General features: G+C 38.0%; 1 protein-coding gene across 1 annotated transcript in view; it reads left to right on the forward strand.

The window, feature by feature from the left end:
• Positions 1 to 22,482, forward strand: part of tnfaip6 (tumor necrosis factor, alpha-induced protein 6) — a 51,562-nt gene that overhangs the window by 8,770 nt on the left and 20,310 nt on the right. The window lies entirely within an intron of this gene.

Consider the following 22,482-nt stretch of genomic DNA (forward strand, 5'->3'; position numbering starts at 1 on the left):
TCAAGAAGAAAAAGTCCATAAAGCTTAGGAAGCTAGAATCAAATAGAGCCCTTGAGAATTATAAAGAAGTTAGAAAAGAACTCGAGAAGGCTATCTGGAAAGCCAGGCAGGGCCATTAAATTTTTTTTGGCAGGTAGGATTAAAGTGAATCCCAAGGCATTCTACACATACATCAGGAGCAAGAAGATAACTAGGGAGAGGTTAGGACCACTGAAGGGGGGAGGGTAATTAATTTAGATGCAGAGGATGTGGGTGAAGTCCTTAATCAGTACTTTATAACAGTACTTACCAAGAATAAGGGTGTGGATGTTAGGGAGATCAGTGCTGAAAGTGATAAAATTCTAGGGCACAAATGAGGAGGCAGTGTTGGCAAATGAAGAGATTGCTGGGGCCTTGACCAATATCTTCATATCCTCTGTAGCCACAGACAAGGTACAGGAGGACTGGCAACTAGCTAATATTGTTCCATTGTTCAAGAGGGGATCCAGGGATAATCTTGAAATCTATAGACCGGTGAGTCTCACGTCAGGGATAGTGAAGTTACTGGAGAGAATTCTTGGGGATGGAATTTATGAGTATTTGGAAAGCCATGGCCTAATTTGGAAGAGCCAGCATGATTGTGTGGGACAAGTCATATCTTACTAACTTGATCAATTTTTTTGAAGAGGCGATGAGGATGATTGATGAAGGTAGTGATATGGATGTTGGCTAGTAGGGTGTTTGAAAAGGTTCCTTATGGGAGGCTCATCCAGAATATTAAGATGCATGGGAACCAGGTTGAATTGACCGTTTGGATTCAAAACTGAGTTGCCCATAGAAGCTAGACAGTAGTCGTTAAAGGGACTTATTCTAGCTGAAGGTCTATGATTAGTGGTGGTCCACAAGCATTTGTACTGGGCACTCTGCAGTTTGTGACGTATGGATGAAATTGTAGATGGAAAGGTAAGTAAGCTTGCAGATGATATGAAGATTGCTGGTGTTGTGGATAGCATAGAAAATTCATAGAAAGAGTACAACAGGATGTAGATTAGTTGTAGATATGGGTGAAGAAATGGCAGATGGAGTTTAACCTAGCCAAGTGTAAAGTATTACACTTTGATAGGTCAAATGCAAAGAGATAGTACACTGTTAAAGGCAAGACTCTTAACAGTGCTGATGAGCAGAGGGATCTTGAGATCCGATTCATAGCTCCCTGGAAGTGGCTACACAGATTGATAGGGTGGTTAAGAAGGCTCATGGCAGGCTTGCCTTTATTAGTTGAAACATTCAATTCAAAAGTCAGTAAGTTATGTTGCAACTTTATAAAACTCTAGTTAGGCCACATCTGGAATATTCTATATAGTTCTTGTTGCCCCATTGTAGGAAGGATGTTGAGGCTTTAGAAAGGGTGCAGAAGACGTTTACCAGGATGCTGCCTGGATTAGAGGACATGCGCTATAATGAAAGATTGGACAAACTTGGGTTGTTTTCTCTGGAGTGACAGAGGCTAAAAGGATATCTGATAGAAGTTTATAAGATAGAATAGACAGACTGTATCTTTTTCCCAAGGATAAATGTCTAATAACAGCTTTGTTCACTCGATTAGAAAGTGTCAAATGGGGCTCTTCCATGGAATTAGTAATTGGTAAGTGCCAGGGCCATGGTGAAGTAGATTGAAAACAAGCACTTAAGGTGAGAGGGGATAAGTTCAAAGGAGATGTGAGTACAATTTTTTTTACATAGTGTAGTGAGTGCCTGGAATGCATTGCCTGGGGTGGTGGTAGACACAGATACATTAGGAATTTTTAAGTGATGTTAATGTGAAGAAACTGGAATGATATGGACATTGCGTAGGCAGAAGTGGTTAGTTCAGTTGGCCATTTGATTACTAATTTAATTGGTTCAGCATAATATCGGTTCTCAGATTTCAATTCTGGCCCTGTTCTGTACATCCTCCCCATAATGTGTGGGTTTTCTCAGGGTGTTCTAGTTACCTCCCACAGTCCAAAGACATACCAGGTAGGATAATTGGTCATTATAAATTGTCCCAAGATTTGGTTAGAATTGATCGGGATTGTGGAGCTGCTGGGGTGGCATGGCTCAAAGAAATCAATAAATAAAGGAACAAACTTTATGGACCACAACAATGCTTTTCCTGTGCTGTACTGTTCTAAGTTCTATGTATAAATTCACAGGCCTAAGGACAGCTTATATCGCATTGTTATAAGACTCTTGAATAAACCTAGTATACAATAAGGATAAACTCTTGATCTCAGTCTGTCTCACCATGGCCCTTTCACTTACCGGTAATTTGTCTACCTAGATTGTACTTTCCCTGGAACTCTAACACTATCCTCTGCATTCTGTCTTTTTTCTTGTTGTACTATGTAGACATACTTATGTATGGAAGATTCTATCAAGATAGCATATACACAAAAGATTTTCAATGTATCTCAGTACATGTGGCAATAATAAATTGCTTAGCAATTGCCAATTCCATGGGAGAGCTCCATTTGGCACTTTTCTCACCAATCGATCAAGTCATTTATATCTTCATGCAGTTGAAAGCTTTTCTCTTTGTTGTCATCCACACAGACCATATTTTATCATCTGAAAATGTCTTGAATCTACTAAGATAACCGCACTGAATTCTCTCCAGCAGTTGTACTTTTTACTCCAGATTCAAGTATCCGAAGTCACGTATTCCCATTTTACAGTAACTCTTTCTTCTCCACTGTCAGTCCTGAAGCTTGCTCTTGATCAAAAACGACAACAATCCCTTTCTCCCAAGGATGCTGTTTGACCTGCTGAGTTCATCAGCAGTTTTGTATTTAAAAATGAAGTATTTGGGCCCAAGTACAATGGAGAAAAAAGGCTTTGAGATCCCTTCTCCAGATTGATCAGACCCAAACAGTTTAACAAAGATTTGACTATTCACTGCTTCATTTCATTGTTACATTATTCTGACGGAAATATCTATTACTCAAAAATCTTCTGTTTGATTTTCTTCCAAATATTTTATTGTAAGCCAAAACACAATGAAACATTTTTTTATTTTGAATTTTCTCTCGTATTCTCTTCCAAATTACTCATTTGCTCTCAGATAATTAATTCGTACTTAATATTTCTACAAGCTTAGTCACATTAGAGGAAGGATGTGGAAGTTTCAGAGAAATTGCAGAGGTTGACGATGATATTACTTGGATAAGAGTGTATTAGCCCAAAAGTATTAACTTTGAATTTTTATTTAAGAATAGAAATGACAGTTTAAAAAATGCAGTCAAGAAGATAAAAGAAATGTAATACATCCTAATGAAAACTTAACCAATGGTTTTCCAAATGTTCCATTTGTTCTTCTTTTCAACTGACTTTATAATAATAGGCACACAATACCTGTGCTATCTCCTCTGCAGAACTAATTACTCACTTGCGCTTAGATAATTAATTCAAGTACTTCCTACTTCTACAGGTGTAGCCACATTACAGGAAGGATGTGAAGGTTTTAGAGAGAGTGCAGAATTTCACTATGATCAAAGTTCAAAGTACATTTATTATCAAAGTATGTATACATTATACAACTTTGTGATTTGTCTCCTTACAGTCAGCCACCAAACAAGAAACCAAAATGAGCCCATAAAAAGACCAACCAATGTGCAATGAGAAAACAAACAAAATAAAAGTAAGCAAGTAGCACTTAGAACGAAAATGAGTCCTTAGACACAAAGGCCAGAGTAGGTGAAGTAGGCCCACAGCCTCAGCCTTAATTCAGCACATAGTGGAGTAAACATCGCAGAGCCTGCAGGAATGAAGCCTAGAGAAGCTGGAGCAGGCCACAGCCTCAGCCTCAGTTTAGCGAAGGGCAGAGTAAATGCTGAAGAGTAGTGAACAGAACCGGTCCAAACCTCACCTCTAGTCCCGACACCCTGCCTTTTCAATCCATCTGGCCCGGTGTTTAAATCATCCAAACATCGGATTGTTCCTTGCTCTAAGACTTGTCACAATGATGCGTTCTGGGCCTGGACCCACCACCACATGTTGGCTCATAACCAACCTTTCCAAATCAGCCCAGTGATCAGACCGATTAAACCTCACTCTCAGTTTAATTGGACAGGCCCCTAATCAGTCACTTTTCCACTCTAACATGCTCTGCTCCTGATGCACCATCAATAACTCACTCTGAGACGTAAGAAGCGAGGTATCGGCTTTTATTGACTGGAAGAATGAACAACACTACATCCTGGAGAATGAGGCCGGGCATCAGGCCTCAATCGCCTTTATACAGGGGTCTGTGGGAGGAGCCACAGAAGCAGTCAGCAGGGGTCTGTGAGAAGAGCCACAGGAGCAGTCCAGACAGGTATATGTAGTTCACCACAGCTCCGTTCACCCTGAGTTCACTTCAAATATGCCCTGACTTCCCCTCAGTCCCACACACTTCCTGGACTAGAGAGTATCAGCTTTAAGGAGAGGTTGGACAAACTTGAGCTGTTTTCTTTGGAATGTTGGAGGCTGAAGAGAGACCTGATTGAAATATATATTATGAGAGGCATGGGTGCAAACATATGGCATGAGTGCCCAAGGTGACATGCAGAAAAAATACTTTGGCATTTGACATACAGTTCCACCTCTCAATTTATTAAAGCCCACTCATAATAAAAAGATATATCATGATTATAATGACTGCCAAATGAATGATTCTTTTGCAAGCTGAGAGCAGTGGAATGTTTTCCCAGAAAACATCTCAAACACTGGCTTGGCGCCATCTAGACAATTGCAAGGACACATGCCATTGAATGATATGTTTTCAAATCCTTGAAGACTTGGTGTACCCATCAGCATTTGGAAAATAAGGGTCAGGGCCAGTTGCCATTGACTGCACTCCGCTTATATTTTCTCTTCTGTTGTTTGTAAGTGAACCAAGGAATTTCTAGTCACGGATTTTCACACTCCATTGATCTGGAACTGTAGATCTAGTGAGTGGAGAATCATTTCAGTTTCACCAGTATTACAATTACCTCCTACCTTTCAGTAAATATCGTAAGGTATTGTGATCATTGATGGGAATCCGGGAAGGCAGTTTCCCCTTATGTAAACTCACTTGTAAAATGTTTTGCCCAATTGTCACTGCACTAGAAGTTAATCATTTCAGGACAAACCTAGAATCACTGAGTTCTCTGTTTCAATTGTTTGACCTTAACCAACTGCAACATGTTATGTTTTGTAACTTCAAAACATTAAACTCATTCAAGCAAAGGCACGGGAGTCCAAAATGTGTGTACAACTTCATGTTTACTTTAAGCCAGTTGTGCACTTACCACATGGTAGCATGATGACGTATACAATTTATCTATTTATACATATAACCTGTAATTAATTATTTAAATGAACAAGAAGCTTAATTAAACAATATATATACAAGATTAATCAAATATTACTAAAATATTAAATACACAACACCTTTGGTAATTAGTTCATATCATGTTTTCCAAAGCAAATCATGTTGAGAAACCAGAGAAATTTGTGAGTGTTTTCCTCAGAATAGAGAAGTTCAAAATCATTAATGATTTTGATAACAGTAGTAAATCATTTTTGTTTAATAATTCATCCCACCCATGAAATAAAGAGAAGTCCAAGACGCTGATCCCACAAAATGGTGTGTTTAATGTTACTGATGGGAGTTGACTTTCTTGACAATTGTGGCACCGGTTTAAGACAATTTGTTAAAAAGCAGTAGCAACATGAGAAAAATATTTTCATACAGAATGGTTGTTTTATGATTGAGAATCCACTGCCTGAAATGATGATAGAAGCAGATTTTATTTATTTTTAAAGTTGTTTATTGAGATACAGTGTGGAATTGGCTCTTTTGGCCCTTCGAGCCAAACTGCCCAACAACCCCTGACTTAACCTTAGCCTAATAATGGGACAATTGACAATAGCCAATTAACCTATCAACTGTAAACTTTAACCTATTTACCTATACATTTGGGCTGTGGGAGAAAACTGGAGCACCCGGAGGAACCCCACGTGGTTACAGGAAGAACATACACACTTCTTACGGGCAGTGGTGGGAATTGAATCCAGGCCATTGCTACTGTAAAACATGTGCTAACCACTACGCTACCCTGCTGTAACAGATTTGGTTCAGAATTGAACATAGAACAGTGCAACACAGGAATGGGCACTTCAACCTACAATGTCTGTACCAACCATGATTGCAATTAAACTGCACAAGCTTCATACCCCACAATCCTTGCTTGCACATGTGATTGTCAAAACACTACTTAAATATTGATATTGTTGCTTCCATCACAGCCCCTGGCAGCATCTTCCAGGAACCTACCGCTCTCTATTTAAAAACCTGCTATAAAAATCTTCTTTAAACCTTATCTCACTCACCTTAATGTCCATGAAATTCACATACAGTTGTACCTGCTACTCTGGATGCTGTTCTGTGATGTTACACAGTGCAAAGATCTGGTTGTCACAGCCTCTGTTTTTTTCTGAAACCAGCTTGCACTTTCCTTAAGCACACATCAACAGCATTTGTAATCCGTTGGACAATGAATTTGGCAAGAATCTGGCTGGGCACTGACAAAATGTGATGCCACGCCAGATGTTGCAATCACTTAATGTTCCTTTCTAGGGGATCCTAACAATAACTCCCTTTGTCCAGTCCTTGGATACTTGTCCCCATTCCCAGATTATTGTAAACAGTGGTTGCAGGATGGCTGCTGCAACTTTTGGTTCAGCTTTGAACAGGTCGGTGTTCAAATTGTCATGTCCTGGAGTTTTGCTCTTAATTATTTAAATGCATAACAACTCTTTTTCTGTGGGTGGATCTGTGTTGATGTTGAGGTCCTCTGCTGCCTCTTGTATGTTGGGTTCATCTGGTGGTAGTCTATTCAGTAATTCTCTTAAATACTCTGTCCATCATGCCTCTTGCTCTTTCTTGGTTGTCAAAAGCAGACCTTTCTTATTTCTCACAGGACCACCAGATCTGGTCTGAAACTTTCCACTTACCAATTTTGAAATATTGTATATATTTCCCCGATCACCTCAACTGGCTGCTGCTTTGGCCTCCTCTGGAAGGTTTTCCATGAAGACTCTCTTATCCTTTCTTACAAGTCTCTTCACTTTCTTGTTAGCTTCAGTATATGCTAGCTGAAGTTTCTCCTTAATTCATGCTGACTTTGCATCCAACACTTTCTTATTAATTTTCTGTCATTCTTCTAAGGCTGTCCACGTTTCCTGCTGTATCCATTCTTTGTTCTTTCCAGCTCTGTATCCTAAGCAAGCCTCACTGCTGTCCTTGAGGACTGAGGCAATCAATTTTCACATTGTGTTGATCTTGTTTACTGACACATCCTCATCAGGGTCTTGCAAGACCTAGAATCTGTTCTTAAGCTGAATGGTGAAGGCAGATCTCACACTGGTATCCTTGAGGCTTTCAACATCAAAACATTTTTGTATATACATTCTAGTCCAGGTGCTTATCAGCTTGAATTTCATCACTGCCACAACAAGGTGGTAATCACTTCCTGTATCTGCTCCCCTCTTCATCTTCACATCCTGCCAAGCATTGATCATTAAGTGATCAATCTGGTTCCTGCCATGTCCATTGGGTGAGCACCATGTCAGTTTGTGGATTTCATGCTGTGGAAAGAGGGTCCCTCCCATGACCAGATTGCTCATGATACAAGTCTTTCACAATTGTTATACATTGTGTTATACATTATACAAGTCTTTCACAATTGTTATACATTGTGTTGTACATTATACAAGTCTTTCACAATTGTTATACATTGTGTTATACATTATACAAGTCTTTCACGATTGTTATACATTGCTCCACATTCATGCGTACCCTATAACCCGAGTGAAGTGTGAGTTGTTATTTCCCACTTTGGTGATTAGATTTCCCATGACAATGGTTATGTCATTACGTGGTGTTTGCAGTTGTTTGTAGAAGACATCCTTTTCTTGAATGTCACAATCATCAGTTGGAACATAGCACAGGATCACAGTCGTGTTCACTTGATCCCCTTTCAGCCTGATTCTTATCAGCCTACTGTTCATTACTTCCCACTCCAGCAAGCATTTCTTGATGTCGTTCTTCAAAATGACAGCCACACCAACTTGATGCTGACCATTCACCCTTCCTAAGTATAAAACTGTTTGACGAGTCGCTGCTTTTAGTCTGCCAGTCACTGTCTATTTTCTTTCACTGACACCCAGTATATATAGGCTGTAAAGACACATTTCTGCAGTTATTTGTGCCGGCTTGCCAGTGTTGTACATGGTTCATACATTCCAAAAAACAATTTTGGTCTTGATTTGGCAGTGTTCTGGGCTTCCTTCATCATGCCAGTAGGTTCCTGTCAGCTTTCACTACTGTCAATCATGCAGGTCCCTGGTGGAGACTTGGGTATATCATCTCAGATATAGGATTCTTCATTACTGTTTCCGTAACAATTTGTTTTTTTGACCAGTCAGGGTTGTTAGCCCTGAGCTGAATCCCTGAATCTGGAGGACCGGTGGACCACTCTTAATCTGACTGCTACCCTCTGACCTATTTGCATGGGTGACCCTACCAAGAATCAAAACACAAAGGCCTGACTCCAGTCCAGATAATTCTCCAGGTCAATGGTCCCCAACCACCGGTCTGCGGCCCGATGGTTGGGGACCACTGCTCCAGGTCATTGAGGCACGCAAGCCTCCAAATCCTATGACAAGGTTGTGGTCCTCTTAGAGGATTTCAGGTGAGGCGCACACATATTATGTGGTAGCGTGATGGTGTATGCAATTTGCATATTTATGCACATAACCTGTAATGAATTATTTAAATAAATAAGAATGCTTATTCAAACAATATATATACAAGATTACTCAAATATTACTTGAATATTAAATATACAACCTGTTTGGGGGGTGAATAAGGAGTGATGGTAGAACTGAAATCTTGAGCTTTTAGATTTAAGGAGGGCGATGCTTCTCTTTAAAACACTCCCTACCACTGAGCACAACTACGCAAAGCATTGCTACAGGAAAGCAGCAATCATCATTAGGGACCCCCAGCACCCCGGGCATGCATTCTTTTTACTGCTGCCATGAGGTATAAGGTACAAGAGCCTTAGGAATCACACTACCAGGTTTAGGAACAGTCAACACCCCTCAGCCATCATGCACTTGAACCAGAGAAGATAACTTCAGTCAACTTCACTCACCCATCATTGAACTGGACCCACTTTCAAGCACTCTTAATCTCATGTTCTCAATATTTATTACTTATTATTATTAATTTGTTTCTTTTTTTTGTATTTGCTCAGTTTTTTTTTTGTGTATATTGGTTGTTGTCCGTCCTGTTGGGTGCGACCGTTCTTTCAATCTATTGTGTTTTTCGTACTTACAGTCGGCCCTCCTTATCCGCGGGGGATTCGTTCCGGGATCCACCGCGGATACCAAAAAACGCGGATGCTCAAGTCCCTTATATAAAATGGTGTAGTATTTGCATATAATCTATGCGCATCCTCCCGTATACTTTAAATCATCTCTAAATTACTTATAATACTTAATACAATGTAAATGCTATGTGAATAGTTGTTATACTGTATTGTTTAGGGAATATTGACAAGAAAAAAAAAGTCTGTACATGTTCACATGTACAGTACTGACACAACCATCGTAGCTCTTCTGGGAACACTGATGCCATCTCGGCATCAGCCAATCCGGATTCTCCTGTGAACTTTAAGTTCTTGAGGTTGTAGCAATTTACGTAGCTAGCCAGCCATCCCTTACTAGACTTAAACTCCTTCCTCTTGCTCACAACATAAGTAGCGAACGAACGAGACGCGAGGCAAACAGTGCTCAAACAATGAGTAATACTTCTAATCATCTCTAAATTACAGTACTTATAATACCTAATACAATGGAAATGCTGTGTAAATAGTTGTTACATTGTATTGTTTAGGGAACAAGGAGGCTATGGAGGAGGCTCAATAACACTAAAGTGGAGATTGAGGGCTGAGGGTCACTTTGGCAAGTGACATGCCAATTTACAAAAGATCTAAGATTTCTACTTTCTCGGCGTGAGATAGCACTTTACGCTCCCTCTTAGCCTTTGAGGAATTGCTTTGACCACTTAATTGCTTTTTAGGAGCCATTTTTTCACAGAAACAAAGTAGCGACTGAAGGAGACACGAGGCAAACAATGTTCAAACAATGAATGCTGGAGAGAGAACTTCCGGGTTTTCCTGATCCGTGGTTGGTTGAACCTGCTGATAAGGAGGACTCTCTGTACTGTGAATGTCTGCAAGAAAATGAACCTCAGAGTTGTATATGGTTACATATATGTACATTAATAATAAATTTACTGTGAATTTTGAGTAACTGGTGCTGAAAAACCAAAAGGAGAGCCAGTAAGGAGATATACTAGATTTAGCATCCCGGTTCCAAGCCAATGTTCAAGAAAGTCTTAATATCATAATACTTAATCTTCTTTAACTAAACTACATGTGTTGTGGTATATTAAATTTTGTAAAATATTGGATAAAAGTTTGAACAGCTCCAAGTGACATTTTAACTCTTTGTAAGCTCACAGCAGGTGAGGTGGCTGTACAAGTTAATTACTGTAGTTTTGTTAATATCTAATGTTTAGTGATAGTGGCTGGATTCTTTCCTGACTTCAGGCACCAGTGGCATGAGGATATCTGTTGATGAACACGAGTTGCTTGAATGAAAGAGAGCATGCTGAGTTAGTGGCATGAGAATAAACGATCAATGTGTTTGTCTGTCTCATATGTGGCTTGTGGAACCCCTATTTATTGTGGGCACCTTTCACTTGGTGCTTGGGACTTAGCCTAGACAGGAGGAATTGTGATCAGTGCCTAGCACAGACCCAGGGTGATTTCATGAGTCCGAATTCAAAGTTCCCCTGACAACAGCAAAAATCAAGTGGAGACTAAGAATCGTGATCCCTGAAATCTTTGTGGAAATCTTTGTGACTTACTATCTAGTATTTTGTGTGGTTTATTTGTACTTTTTGTTTTATGGTAATAAATTAGTCTTAAGTTACTTTGTTGTGCTTGTACCCTTATCACCACATTTGGGATTTTTGGGTCTGAACAAGTCAGTCCCTTACACCACGTTAACAATTTTTGAGTAAATAGGTATTTCTGAATCGTTTCTAATGTAGAAATGTAGAACTATCAGAGAGTAGGAACAGGCTGTTCAACTAAGCAACTTTTCTCATAGCTCTGCAAACAATTTATATTTATTACAATCTTAACTATACCAACACTCATAGCCCTTGGGGTTACTTTATTTGTGGTAGCTAAGGAGGTCTGTTATTTGCAAAATTATATCCCACAAATTAGATTTCAGTGAAGGCCAGAAACAATATTTTAAAAGTCTCCAATCAATTATTCCAATAAGACAGGACTGGACTCTAGCTCCATGTTAAAAGATATTAAAACTGGAACCAAACTTTCTGTACAGGGTAATTACCTTGCCAACTAACTGTGCTGCCCTTTAGAAAGTACACGTAAGAAAGGCTGGTAACTAAGTTTTATTTCAGAATGTTTTGGACTACACTCAATTAGCTGCTGGGGATCATGCCAACAATATCTGAAAGAGTCTTCTTAGAAACAACATAATAGAACAATGACTAAAAGAAAACATTCAGCATGCTGGCTTCATGTTATATGTACAATCTTATCCTGAGTGTTTTCTACTCAAATATCTTGAAAATTTCAAAATGAAGATTCTTCATGGTTAGAACATGGAACAGTACAGCACAGTACAGGTCCTTCAGCCCATGATGTTGTGCCAACCTTTTAACTCACTCCAAGCTCGATTTTGTGTAATTTTTAAACATCATTACCGAGGTATACTTGGGCTGAAAATGTAATTGGCAGTATACAGGGAGAAACATACAAAATCAAATTCTGATTAAAAAGCTCCAAAACCCACATCTCTGTACCCCACTCTGCAATGTAGAGAGCATTTTAACTAGCTACATCACTGTCTGGTATGGGGGTGGCTATTGCATCGGATTGAAAAAAGCTGCAGAGTTTTTTCCGGTGACGTCATTGTCGAGAATGGCAGCTTAAGACACTAGCTCCTCCAGAAAAACACGTATTAAGCCCCGTTAACTCATCAAATATAATATTTTTCAAAAAATATTTGAACTGAAAAGAGGGGCAAGAATGGGGAGAAGAAATAGAAATAAAAAAAGTGACACTGTGGAGTCTGCGTCCGAGAGGAGTGCAGTGAGTGGTTCTCTGACCCGACCGCGTGCTTGCGAGGCGGCCACCGGGCCTCATTCAGACAAAGCGGCGAATATCTTCGAAATCCTGAAAGAAATAATGGAGGTCCAGAAAGATATAAAGCAGCAGCTCCGTGATATTAATGCAGAGCTCGCCAGCGTTAATCAAAAAATAGCGGTGGCAGAGACTCGCATTGAGAAGGTGGAAGATCGCGTTCAAAACGTGGAATGGATACTGAGCAAGACAATAAAAATAATACATCACCAAGAAGGTAAACTGCTTGACCTGGAGAGAAGATCATGGCAGAAAAATAACAGAATCTACAACGTTCCCGAAGGAGCAGAGGGCCCGTCTATGACGGAGTTTGTTGGAAAGTTACTGCGGGACGCGCTGGATCTTCCCCCGGCTATGGAGCTGGAAGTCGAAAGAGCGCACCGCGCGTTAGTCCCAAAACCTACCTAGGATAGAAAGCCACGCTCAATTATAATTAAATTCCTTCGGTACAGCACCAAGGCGGAGATTCTACGAAGGACCTGGGGTAAGAAGAGAGTGTTTTTAGAGGACAAATTAATATATTTCGACCAAGATTACTCCCCCCCCCCCGCGGTCCTCCAGAAACACAAAGAATACTCCGAAGTAAAGCGAGTATTAAAGCACGGGAGGAGGCCAAGAGAAACATATCAGGATGAGACCAGGAGTTTCCCAAAGACAGTCCTCACCCCCTTCAGAAGAGCCATAAGGTTTGGCTAACTTTAAAAATGTTGAGAAGCTAAACAGAAGCAAAAGTACACGGTGATATACCTATCTCGAGAAATACTTATTATGATGTGGATTTTATATTAGTTAGTTGTTATTCTTTATTCACTCACTTACTCCTTTTTCCCCACCAAAATGAGAATATATATATATATGTGTATGTGTATGTGTGTAATGTGTGTGTGTATGTATATATATACCGTAGATTCCGTACTACAGAGCGCACCTGATTAAAAGCCGCAGGCTCTAATTTTAGAAAGAAAATCAATTTTGTACTTGTACAAGCCGCACCGGATTTTAAGCCGCAGGTGTCCCACGTTGTAATATGAGATATTTACACAGAAAGATATTACACGTGAGGATTTTTTAACTTTTAATTAAATCCGTATGGTAACATAAACAAATACATATTGCAAATGCTTTTTTTCGAACCGTGCCTGTAACACGGCTACTTTTAAATATACATACGTATCGGTAACACACAAATTACGTTGCGTATACTTTTTTACTGAACAGTGCACGAACAACATTCCAATATCTCCTAACGACTGGTAAAAAAATATATACTGCAGACTACCAGGAAAAGTTATTGATCGCCTTTAACTTAAAAGCTGCATCATCGCACGGGTCTAATGCGCTCGCCCCCTCCTTTCCATTTATCGCAAACCGGTATTTTCCCCACAAGACGCGGCGAAACCGGATGTGACGTCATAGCATTCCGGGATGTAGTACAGAAAACAAATATACTTAAAACACTTCTAACTTTAACTAGAAAATACTAACAAATGAATTACTAAACGAAAATATTATAAACTAAATAACTGCCATAAAGGCAGCACAATGCTTTTCTTCGAGTGTTTTCCATGTTGATGAGGGTGAGTACAAATGACTGATTTACAATAATTTAATTGTGAAAGTGCGCTTGATTTATCGTACAATTTCATTGGACCTCTGTGAACTACTCATCAATTTTATTGGTCTACTGTTACGAGGCAAAATGTTTTTGGCGGCATGAAAAAAAACCATGCATTAGCCGCACCGTAGTAAAGGCCGCAGAGTTCAAAGCTGTTCAAAATGTGGGAAAAAAGTAGCGGCTTATAATCCGGAATCTACGGTATATATATAGGGGGAGTACACAGGGAAATCTTTTCTGTGTAATGGATTTGTTCACTGACTTTAATGAATACTGCATTGGGGGCCCTCAACTCACAAGTAGGAGGGGTTATCCCCCACAGCTAGACATTTCCTCTAGCTCAACGCAGGGTCATTTACTAGAGACCTCAGCCTTGGAATCACACGTTCGTTGCCATTTTTGCTATTATTTGAGTTTCTTGGTTCTTATTTGTTCAGGGAGTAGATCGATTCAGTTTTATTCTAATTTCAATGATACATTGACAGATAAATACAGATGGCTAAGGACAAGGTAAAATTCATTTCTTTTAATGTAAATGTGCTATTAAATCCAATCAAACGTAAGAGAATTTTATCCAAAATGAAAAAAGAACAAGCCCATGTAGTATATTTACAGGAAACTCATTTAAGTGATAATGAGCATAAAAAAACTAAAGAGAATGGGCTTCACTAATCTGTTTTCTCCTCATATAAATCAGGACATAGGAGAGGAGTTGCTATTCTTATCTCAAGTAAGCTAAATTTTGAAAAAATATTCGAACTGGGAGATAAAGAAGGCAGATATATTCTGGTAAGGGGGAATATAGATGGCAATTCAGTTACTCTATTGAATATATATGCACCCCCAGAAAGTGATATTGGTTTCTTTTAGAAAATTACTGATATTATGGTAACGGAAACAGAAGGTCTCCTGGTATGTGGGGGAGACTTAAATTTACAATTACAACCAAACTTAGACCCTTCCAATAGAAAAACCTATGAAACAAAATCCTTACATAAGAAAGTTAATACACTTTTTGAGGATGTTGGTTTAATTGATATATGGAGGGACCTTTTCCCTGACAGAAGGGATTACATTCATTACTCTGCTCCCCATTCTGTATATACAAGAATAGACTATTTCCTAACATTTGGAAAAGACAAAGACAAAATAAACACCTGTGGAATTAGGACAATAGATGTAAGTGACCACGCACCTATATATTTATCTGTTGATTTTGACCTACAACCAAAGAACACTATTTGGAAACTAAGTTCAAGTCTACTCAATGATCTGTACTTTAAGGAACAAATTAAAAAAGAAATTGGTCTCTACTTAGAATTTAATGATAATGGAGAGGTTTCACCTCCCATTTTATGGGATACTCTGAAGGCAGTCTTAAGAGGGAAAATTATAGCGATATCTTCATATAAGAAAAAAATAAGGAATAAAACATTAGAGGAATTACAAAATAGGCTGAAGGAACTAGAGAAAGAACACAAATTGAATTTGGCACAGGATACATTAGGGGAAATTAAAAGAATTAGGAATGAAATAAATAATTTGGCTACGCAAGAAATCAGGAAAAACTTAATGTTTCTGAAACAGAGACATTATGAAAGTGGATCGAAATCTATGAAAATACTGGCGTGGAAACTGAAAAAAAAGATAGCAGAAAATACAATTCATAGAATTAGGGACCCAAGAACGAAAATGATAAAAAATAAGCTAAGTGAAATTCAAGAAGCTTTTGAAGTGTTTTACAAAACGCTATATTCCAAAGTTCCAGGGGGAAGCATAACCTAAATTGACACCTTCTTGAATTCTCTAGAGTTACCCACTTTAAGTGAAGAACAAAATAGAAGGATGACTGCTGACATAACTGAAGTTGAATTAAAAGCTGCAATTAGTAGACTTAAATTAAGCAAGTCACCAGGATCAGATGGGTATACGGCAGAGTGGTACAAAGAATTTAAAAATGAGTTCATTCCTGTTTTACTCCCCACACTGAACAGGGCTCTAAAAAAGGCGCAAATGCCACCCAGTTGGAAAGAAGCGATAATCTCAGCTATACCGAAAGAAGGCAAGGATAAAATGGAATGCAGGTCATTTAGACCAATATCCATTCTTAATGTAGATAATACGTTATTTACCTCCATCATGGCCAAACGATTAGAGGAGTTTCTACCCATACTGATACGTAATGATCAGACAGGTTTTATACGACAACGCCAGACTCAAGACAATATACGAAGGACACTTCACATTATGGATCATATACAAAAAAATAAAATCGAAGCGATAGTGGTAAGCGTGGACACTGAAAAAGCATTTGATTCGGTTAATTGGAATTTTCTTTACAGAGTTTTACATAGATTTGGTTTCCAAGACACAATTATTAAAACTATACAGACACTATATGATAATCCTACTGCTAGGATTAAAATCAATGGATATTTATCAAATAGTCTTACCCTCGAAAGGGGCACGAGACAGGGTTGTGCATGGTCACCACTACTCTTCGCATTATATCTGGAACCATTAGCTCAATACATCAGACAAAATGAAGATATCAGGGGAATTACTATTAAAGGGACAGAGCATAAATTGGCTTGTTATGCGGATGACATTTTGATCTATCTAGGGCAACCAACATACTCTTTACCTAAATTGATGTAATCCTTTGAACAATATGGTCAATTATCAGGATACAAGATCAACATAGATAAAACCCAATTACTTTCATATTACTATAGCCCACCAAGAGAAATTGAAAGTCGATACCCCTGGGCATAGCACACAGAGTCTTTCAAATATTTGGGCATCATTATGCCAAAAGATTTGGCAAAATTATCAGAATATAACTATCAGCCTTTATATAAAAAAATTAAGGAAGATCTGGCAAGATGGAGCCTGATTCCTTTTTTCAGTCTCAGTTCAAGGATTGAGTATATTAAAATGAATATACTGCCCATACTATTATATCTCTTTCAGACCCTACCAATAGAGATTAATCAAAATCAATTCAATGAATGGAACAAGATGCTCTCAAGGTATATTTGGCAGGGTAAAAGGCCTAGAGTTCGTCTCAAAACTTTGCAATTAGCAAAGGAAAAGGGGGGATGGGGCTTGCCTTCTCTTAGAGATTACTATTTTGCAGCACAGTTGAGAGCTGTGATATGTTGGTGCAACCCATCATATGACGCTCAATGGAAAAACATTGAGGAGCGGGTACTTCCCATCCCCATACAAGCAATTCTGGCTGATAACAACCTGCAAAGGTACATAAATACTATTGATAACCCATGGGTGAAATTGACTCTCAAAATATGGAAAACTACTATAAAAGAATATAATCTAGAGGGAGATATTACAATTCTTAAATGGTGTGCATATGACTCTGATTTTACACCAAATAAATTGGATGCTAGATTTAAGGACTGGACAGCTAAAGGAATAACAGTTCTTTGCAACATAATGAAAGAAGGAACACTGTTCAGTTTTGAAATGCTTAAAGAGAAACACTTATTAGAAAAACAAGATTTTTATCGGTATTTACGGATGCGACAATATGTTAATAAGACAATTAAAAATGTAACCAAGGCAAATACATGCTTGATAGAGCTCTTCAGAAAAGCATATAATTCAGATAATGATAGTAGAATAATTTCAAGCATGTATAAGCGGTTGTCAAATCTTAAAACACATTCGACTTCATACATTAAAACAAAATGGGAGAAGGAAGGAGGGATAATTATATCTGAGGAAGAATGGACAACAATATGGAGATATCAATGGAAGTGTACCAATTCACAGAAATGGAAGGAGTTTGGATGGAAAAATTTGATAAGATATTTTATTACACCCTCTCAGAAATCCCATTATGATGGTAATCTCCCTGTTTGCTGGAGAAATTGTGGAAATCAAAATGCAAATCATTATCATATTTTTTGGGACTGCCCTGTTATCAAAAACTAATGGAGGGGGATACACAATGCCCTACAAGACATCTTTAGATGTGAAATACCCTTGGAGAGTAAGACCATATATTTTGGATATATACCTCAAGAATGGTTGAAAAGAGATAAATATTTAATGAATATACTGTTGGTGGCTGGTAAAAAGACTCTTACTAGGAAATGGTTATCACAGGAGAGCCCAACTTTAAATACATGGATGGAAATTACAATGGACATTTACAAAATGGAGAAAATAACAGCATCTGTTAATCATAAGCTGGAACAATTTGATTCATACTGGGAAAAATGGTTTAACTACATAGTGCCTCATAGGCCTGATTTTATTCTCACAAATCAATGAATATGTTGTAAAAAAAAAGATCACTCCCTACTTGTACATAGTTCTTTCCTTTTGCTTGTTTTTTTCTTTCCACTCTTTTCTATAAGTGTATACCCCAGATAAATACTTTGTGGAGATTTTGTGAAATATATATGATTATATGATATATATGTACAACGTCTGAAATATATCTTATGGAAATGTTTGTTTGATGAACTTCAATTAAAAAAATAAATTACCAAAAAAAAGAAAAAAAAAAGAAAAAAGCTGCAGAGAGTTGTAAACTCAATCAGCTCCACCATGAGCACTAGCTTCTGTAGTATCCAAGACATCTTCAAGGAGCAGTGCCTCAAAATGGTGGTATCCGTCATTAAGGACCCCCATTACACAAGTCATGCCTTCTTATCATTTTACCACCGGGAAAGAGATAGAGAAGCAGGAAGGCACGCACTCAGCACTCAGCAATTCAGGAACAGCTTCTTCCCCTCTGCCATCAGATTTCTGAATGGATATTGAACCCATGAACACTACCTCACTATGTTTTATTATTATTTTTGCACTACTTATTTAATTTAACTATTATATATGTGTATATATAATAGTTATATATTATATATAATCATAGTTATAATAGTTATATATAATAGTATATATTTATGTATCTACTGTAAGTCAGTTTTTTCTCCGTTATCATGTATTGTGTTGTACTGCTGCCACAAAGATAACAAATTTCTCAATGTATGCCAGTGATTTTAAACCTGATTCTGATTCTGATATCCTTGATATGTTTCTGCTTTGAGACAATAAGTAGTTTTTGTACAATGGAAATTTAAATTTGGGGAAGAGGAATCTATTCCAATGTCAATGTACTCTTTAATTTATTCAGAATTTTTTCAAAGTTTAATAAAACCCTTCCCAAGTTCTGATCAATTATTATATTAAATTATTTAATCTAACTTTGAGAGAAAAGCTTTGGTAGCTGTAATAAAAATAGCCATATTACCAGCAACGATTAAATTATTTAGAAATCTTTGCTTTAACATACAGGAAACCAGAAAACAGGGACAAAATATACACTACAAAGTAAAAACAATAGTGATCAAGTGTCAAAAGTCTGTCACTATGTATTTCCAAATAATTATCTATAGCTTATTAGTCAATAAATTGACACGGGTTATGATGACCAAAGCTGAAGTATAGAATTCATGCATCATTTTGGACATATTGCATCCTAATAGCCAGTAGTCCATAGAGTTGGTAAAAAAAATTCATTATGACATTTAAAGCCATATGTCCCATTTGTTGCATAAAATTGCTCCCAGCTAAGGGAATAATCGCTAACGACTTTAATTTCACTGGAAAGCATTTGATAGGTTGGGTCCTGGATATACTGAGCACGTTAAAGTGCACATTAACCAGCAGTATATGGACCTTGCCAGTTTTGGTTATGGTTCCCCGGCAGTTGCATTTAACCGCAGACAAAACTACAGAAACTGTGCACGAAACCTGTTGGGTAACCATAAAACTGTCTAACTGGCATGAAATCAAACATCCTTTCATTTGGTGTTGGGAAGTCAAATATTTATTTTTAAGTTAGCTTAAGTTAATTTTTATTGATTTCCATTTTTTATTTTATTTTTGTTTTTTATTTTTATTCCATTTTTCCATTCTAGTTTTATGGTTGTAGTTTTATTTCAAATGACCTGCAGTTTTAAAGAATCTCTGAATACCAGTACTATTCAAAACCAGTAAACCAAGATAGAAAAGATAGTGTTCTGCTTTCGCTACCATTTGCCTATCAAAAGCTGTCATGGCTTTGCAGAAGTGAGCTCACCTATATATACTATTAGATTCCCTCGTCACATCTTAGCATGTTCCTTCCTTCAGCTTGGTTGGCCCTCTGCCTCCAGCCAAGGCAAGCGTAGGCAGAGATGGACTATGGGTGGTAGGGCCATGCGATGGACTTGATCCAGCAGCATTATGCCTTTTACAGGTGGTCAGGGAGCATCCTTTTAAAGTTGAGAGAAAATTCAGACTTGAGTAAGTGGAATTCATCAGGGGTATATAAAAATGTTTCAGTAATGGGACAAAGGATTCTCAGAGAAAGCTGTACTCTTTTTAAGAAGGCTGTGAAAACGTACTTGTTTTTTTCCCTTATTTCTTGTCATAACAGAGTTCAAAATAAAAAATCATTTTGGGAGTCTTGTGTTGGACATGCATATTCAACAGAGCCAATTTAGTGAAGTTAAATCCCTTATTCCTGGGACTGTTGGTCAAAGAGAGGATGCTGACTTATCCTGAGAGTAGATTTGGAAGATTTTTTTCGGAGGCATTGTTGGTGGTATCTCCAGTGTGCTGTGAGGTATACATTACATTTTAGTCCCAAGTCTCAGAAGAATACAGGCAGGCAAATTTTATCGTTACCTGGTGGATAATGTGCTTTCCACTTATTTTGAGTATTGTAAGTGCTATTTTCTTCTGATGACAAAAAAGGCTGTATGCAATAATAAATCTTTGCGGAGAAGTGCTTCCTAAGGTATAAGAAATGGTCCAGTTGATAAAGCAGCAGCTGATAATGAAGAGTACACAACTCTAGGCATAAATGGATTGGATTACACTATTTTATCACGGATATGAGAAATAGGAGCAGTCATAAGCTTTCTTCAACATTTTTGTTGCTAGATCCAGAGATGTGTTTCTTAGCTGGGACAGATAAATTCAAGTAATTCAATAATCTGGAACTAAAACTATTCTCTGAAACTGCAGGATAAAATATTATTTGTTTCATGCCCTTCAAAAAAGGAAACCTACAAGCTAATTGGGGGTTTATATAGGTCAGGGATAGACAGTGTACTGGCATTGCTAGTGATGTTAACATATACAGTGTGTAAATATTCTTTTCTTTTCCAAGAACCTTAATCCCCGAAATTAATCTAATGATTAATTTTTCAACTACTTCCAATCCAAGAATATCCTTCATTAAATAAGGAAATAGGAAGTGTATATAGAACTCCACCTATGCCTTGCAATATTCCTTTGCACTTCATTACTTATGCACACCAGCATTCTTTTGTTAATTAGTTTACTAGAAAGTTCAAGGGGATTCTCAGAAGGGGGAGCAGTTTCTTCCTCCACTGGCTCATTGATATTGGCTAAGGTCAGGACATCAAATAGTTCTTCAGTTACTAGATTGAAAACTATTATTGAAACCTCCAAACCACAACAGTAGAATTTAGTGCAAGATGGTGCTCGATTGACAGCAAACAGAACCTGGGTGGCTGTGGCCTACCATAGTCTGGCTAAGGTAGTCCCCACCTGTGCTGCAATAACTCTCCAGACCTTGACAAATGAAGAATCTTTGATCTGAAATACCAACTCTATTTATCTGTCCACAATAGATATTTCCAGAATCTGCTTTTTAAAATTTTTAACAATCCTGATGTATATATATCCTTTTATGTCCTTTGTCTTTCTTTTTCTACTGATCCCATAATCATTTCCTTTGATTGGAAGATGGTTGCCACCATGTGAATAGGTGCTACGGTAGCGTAGCGGTTAGCACGACACTATTACGGCTCGTACTGTTGCAGTTTGGAGTTCAATTCCGGAATCTTCTGTAAGGACTCCCTCCCCATGGAATGTGTGGGTTTTCCCTGGATGCTCCAGCTTCCTCCCATGGTCCAAAAATGTACCAGGTAGCTAATAGGTCTTTATTTAAAGAAATCTACTCTGAATGGTGGAAGAAACAATAAGGATCATTTTAATGCATGGTTTCCTAAAGTTTTTTATGCCATGGACCCTTACCATTAACCGAAGTGTCCATAGACCCCAGGTTGGGGTCCTGTTTTAATGAGACAGCATAAAAAACAACTGCAAGTAAATTATTAACCTATTTACTGTAAATCAACGTCAATTATCTGTTAGTAATACAAAACAGGATGTCCATTGATTTGGCATGAGACTAAATGTAGTTCCTTAAGTTCAAAATGGAAATGCTGAAGGTCATAGCTTGGCCATTTGCAGTTGTTCTATTATTTTTGGTAATATTATGCTTTATAAGAACATTCATTACCATTACATGCAGAGTATGTTATTCTGCTAAGCTAAAACTCTCCCACTTTATGGACTGAATTAGATCAGAATTGATATTGTGAGTGTACAAAGTCAAAAATGAACCAAACAATTTGAAAACTGCCCAGGTGATCATTATTGCTTACTTACTTACTTGGGCCCTTTGCTCCTAAGTCATCGATAACCTCTCAGTGATCAATATCAAGGATCCATGAAAACCCT

This window comes from Hemitrygon akajei, chromosome 2 (genome assembly GCF_048418815.1).
Source record: "Hemitrygon akajei chromosome 2, sHemAka1.3, whole genome shotgun sequence".
NCBI lineage: Eukaryota > Metazoa > Chordata > Chondrichthyes > Myliobatiformes > Dasyatidae > Hemitrygon > Hemitrygon akajei.